Below are 4,707 nucleotides of genomic sequence, written 5' to 3'. Positions count from 1 at the left end.
CAATCTCCCTCCCCATAGTACCTTCCCATACCTTCAACGCACCCACTATGTACGTAAGCTTCAAACTGACGAACTAGACATCACAAAATGCACACATATAGACAGCCTGTGTTCTCTGGATAAACAGGGAATTCACTCCATCTCCTACATTTATGACTTAATTACGCAGCAGACGTCTGTAGACGTCGTACGACACCTGAGCGACAGGTGGACTGCCACCATGCATAGAGACATAGACACAGATACGCTGAAGGATAGTTTCGAGCGGGTAATATGAGCCACCTTAGCTTCGGAAACTAGAGAATCACACCTAAAACTTATGCACCACAGCTACATCACACCTGCCTTACGAGCCAAATGGGTACCTAACGCAAACAACTCCTGTTTGAAATGCTCTCTTCCAGATCCAGACATAGTGCACCTATTCTGGGAATGCCCCAAAATCTCACAATTCTGGGCAAAAGTACAATTCTGGCTCTCAAAAATTAGCGGCAAAAATACTAAGCTAACACAACACAAGGTCTTTTTCCTGAGAGGACACGCTCAATCATCCCAGACAGATCGCTTCACGAATGCCATCATACTGCTGTCCAGGAAGTTAATACTTAAGCACTGGATTCTCCCCAGATCCCCACACATAACCCAACTCATAAGATTAGCACACACTCAGCTCCTTGTTGAACAGGCAGATGTTAAGGGCGATGTGGAGAAGAGAGTAAAGCACTTCGTGTCCAAATGGGAACCTTACCTACTGTATCTTGCTCCGGGCATTAGACGACACCTCCTGGCCCCCTTTCTCAACAGCACCTACCTTATGACTGAACAACTGAAGGGCTGATGGCTCCTGACTGAGGGAAACCTTTGACTTCTAACATAGCAACTGACACCTATCCTCCTTGCTACGATAGACTCCGTATTGTAACCAAAGATACTGACGTTGACCACTCACAAGCTGGCTGCTTGACCCCCAGAACCCCCCCCCATCATCATTATCCCCCCCTCCCTCATCTTCTCCTCTCTGTCAATGGAAGAAGCTCTGAGGTAAGCTGGAGGATTAGCCATAGCCTTTCATTGAGCCGCACAGGGCATAGAGCCCATAGTTTGTAGTTTATGGTTTATTTCACCAGGATTGTTGCCTGCATATCACATTTTGACATGTTTGTTCACGGTTACACTTGAAATGAATAGTTACAAGACATTTAGCTTAATTGAACGTAGTGATTGTCTGGCATTAACCTCTGCTCATGGTTCCTGAAGATGACACTCCAGTATGAATGGTTAGATGGTTTAAAGACCTCGACAAAAATAACAGGTGCCATCTACTGTGAAACTAGGTTCTCAAATAATTGTTTACTCTTCCTTGTTTCCCCTCTTCCCCCCCTCCTCCCTCACCCCCCAATCCTTACCCTGCCCTCTGTCCTGGTCCTGCCCTTCCATTACCTCCCCACCTTCCTTTCCCCTCCCTCCCCCCTCCCCTCCTTCCCTATCCCCCTCCCAAACTGTCCCTACCATTTCTCCCACTTGGGTTAGTTAGAAAGCGAGTGCGGGCTCAGAAGGAGATCGTTAGAACATGCTTATGTGTATATTTCACCTTTGCTTATCACAAGCCTAGATATGCATGTGTGCTGGTTAGCCTAAATACCACAGTGAACTGTACCATGGCTCTCTAACTGAGCTCGTGAACATAAAGCTATTTATTTATTTTTTGTGCCCCTTCCTCTCCTCCTTTTCCATTTCCTAACTCCAAGCCCATCCCCAACCCCCGGGTCTTGTAAGCAATGGAAGAGCTAACATGGGGTTAAAATTTTGACCGCAAATGAATAAATAAAAAATGCCAGTACAGGCCCAGAATAACTCGCTGACCCATGAAAAAAATATACACGGATAAGGTTACCTGCCTCTCTGTCTGTCTGTCTGCCAGTCTGTCTGTCTTTACAAAAGATAATTATCTTTATTCCAAATTGACGTATTTTTTAAGGAATTGCAAGATACAGTTGTTTCAATGAATATCGCCACTTTCAGGAGATATTACGCGTGCATAGTTGTTTTAAAAAATCAAAGTAAAAAGCCTACCGCACACGGTGTTCCCAGGTGGTCACCCATCCAGGTAATATCCAGGCCTGAACCTGCTTATCATCCACGATCAGATGGGATAATTTGCATTCAGAGTAGTATGGTGATAGGCATTTTCTTTTTGTACCCAGCGTGAATTAACCTTGCTCATGCCTTCATTCACAGCTTTGTAAGCAATGGAAGAGCTAAAATGGGGTTAAAATTTTGACCGCAAATGAACAAATAAAAAATACTGTACAGTCCCAGAATAACTCGCTGACCCATGACAAAAAGTATACACCGATAAGGTTACCTGCCTCTCTGTTTGTCTGCCTGCCTGCCTGCCAGTCTGTCTGTCTTTATAAAAGATAATTATCTTTATTTCAAATTGACGTGTTTTTTAAGGAATTGCAAGATACAGTTGTTGCAATGAATATCGCCACTTTCAGGAGATATTACGCATGCATAGTTGTTTTAAAAAATCAAAGAAAAAAGCCTACCACACTCAGTGTTCCCAGGCGGCCACCCATCCAGGTACTGTGCGGGCCTGACCATGTTTAACTTCCGAGATCAGATGGGATCGGGTATATTCAGAGTAATATGGCGGTAGGCATTTTCTGCTTTTACCCAGCGTGAATTAAGCTTGCTTATGTCTTCAATCATAGCTTTGTAAGCAATGGAAGAGCTAATATGGGGTTAAAATTTTGACCGCAAATGAATAAATAAAAAATGCCAGTACAGGCCTATAATAACTCGCTGACCCATGACAAAAAGTATACACGGATAAGGTTATCTGCCTCTCTGTCTGCCAGCAGTCTGTCTGTCTGTCTTTACAAAAGATAATTATCTTTATTTCAAATTGACGTGGTTTTTAAGGAATTGCAAGATACCGTTGTTTCAATTAATATTGCTACTTTCAGGAGATATTACGCATGCATAGTTGTTTTAAAAAATCAAAGAAAAAAGCCTACCGCATTCGGTGTTCCCATGCGGTTATACATCCAGGTACTGGCAAGGCCTGACCCTGCTTAACTTCCGAAATCAGGATCAGGTGCATTCAGAATAGTATGGCGGTAGGCATTTTCTGTTTGTACCCAGCATGAATTAAAGGGACATTAAACCACAACATTTTCTTTCATGATTCAGATAGAAAATACAATTTTAAACAACATTCCTATTTACTTCTATTATCTAATTTGCTTCATTCTTTAGATATATTTTGTTAAAGAAATAGCAATACACATAGGTGAGCCAATCACATGAGGCATCTAAGTGCAGCCACCAATCAGAAGCTACTGAGCCTATCTAGATATCCTTTTCAGGAAAGAATATCAAGAGAATGAAGAAAAATAGATAATAGAAGTAAATTAGAAAGTTGTTTAAAATGGTATTCTACATCTGAGTCATGAAAAAAAAAATTGGGTTTAATGTTCCTTTATGCTTGCTCATGCTTTCATTCACAGCTTTGTAAGCAATGGAAGAGCTAAAATGGGGTTAAAATTTTGACCGCAAATGAATAAATAAAAAATGCCAGTACAGGCCCAGAATAACTCGCTGACCCATGAAAAAAATATACACGGATAAGGTTACCTGCCTCTCTGTCTGTCTGTCTGCCAGTCTGTCTGTCTTTACAAAAGATAATTATCTTTATTCCAAATTGACGTGTTTTTTAAGGAATTGCAAGATACAGTTGTTTCAATGAATATCGCCACTTTCAGGAGATATTACGCGTGCATAGTTGTTTTAAAAACTCAAAGAAAAAAGCCTACAGCACTCAGTGTTCCCAGACGTTCACCCATCCAGGTACTGTTCAGGCCTGACCCTGCTTAACTTCCGTGATCAGACGGGTTGCGGTGGGGTCCGGGAGCGGCAGGATAGGGGTTAATAACTTTATGCATGCGGTGGCGGGATGGCAGAATAGGGGTTAATAAATATAATGTAGGTGGCGGCGGTGTAGGGGTGGAAGATTAGGGGTTAATAAGTATAATGTAGGTGGCGGCAGATTAGGGGTTAATAACTTTTATTTAGGTGGCGGCGGTGTCGGGACTGCAGAATAAGGGTTAATAAGTATAATGTAAGTGGCGGCGGTGTAGGGGGCGGCAGATTAGGGGTGTTTAGACTCGGGGTACATGTTAGGGTGTTAGGTGTAAACATAACTTTTATCCTTCCATAGGAATCAATGGGATATCAGGCAGCAGTGAACATGACCTTTCACTGCTTTCAGACTCCCATTGATTCCTATGGCATCCGCAGCCTCCAGGGCGGCGGATTGAAAACCAGGTACACAAGGCCGGAATAGTGGTGAGCGTACCTGGTAGATATTTGTTAACTAGCAAAAGTAGTCAGATAGTGCCGAATTTGCATTCGGAACATCTGTAGTGACGTAAGCATCGATCTGTGTCGGACTGAGACCGGTGGATCGTATGTTACGTCACAAATTTCTACTTTTGCTGGCCTGTAGGCTTTAATAAATGAGGCGAATAAAGCTCGCCACAATTACGCTGCTGAATTCCAGCGTATTTGCGGTTGACAGCTTTATAAATAGGCCTCCTAATCCACCAGTCCCCCACAAAGCAAACACCCTATTAACCTATTACTGTTACACCCTATTAACCTATTAACCCCTAATCCTCTAACCCCCACAGCACAAAGTAT

General features: G+C 42.8%; 1 pseudogene; it reads right to left on the bottom strand.

The window, feature by feature from the left end:
* Nucleotides 1–2,545: 2,545 nt before the first annotated feature.
* LOC128650945 (uncharacterized) lies at nt 2,546–2,664 on the bottom strand (annotated as a pseudogene).
* Nucleotides 2,665–4,707: the final 2,043 nt, after the last annotated feature.

This window comes from Bombina bombina, chromosome 2 (assembly GCF_027579735.1).
Source record: "Bombina bombina isolate aBomBom1 chromosome 2, aBomBom1.pri, whole genome shotgun sequence".
NCBI lineage: Eukaryota > Metazoa > Chordata > Amphibia > Anura > Bombinatoridae > Bombina > Bombina bombina.
This window is presented reverse-complemented; position numbering and strand designations above follow the sequence as displayed.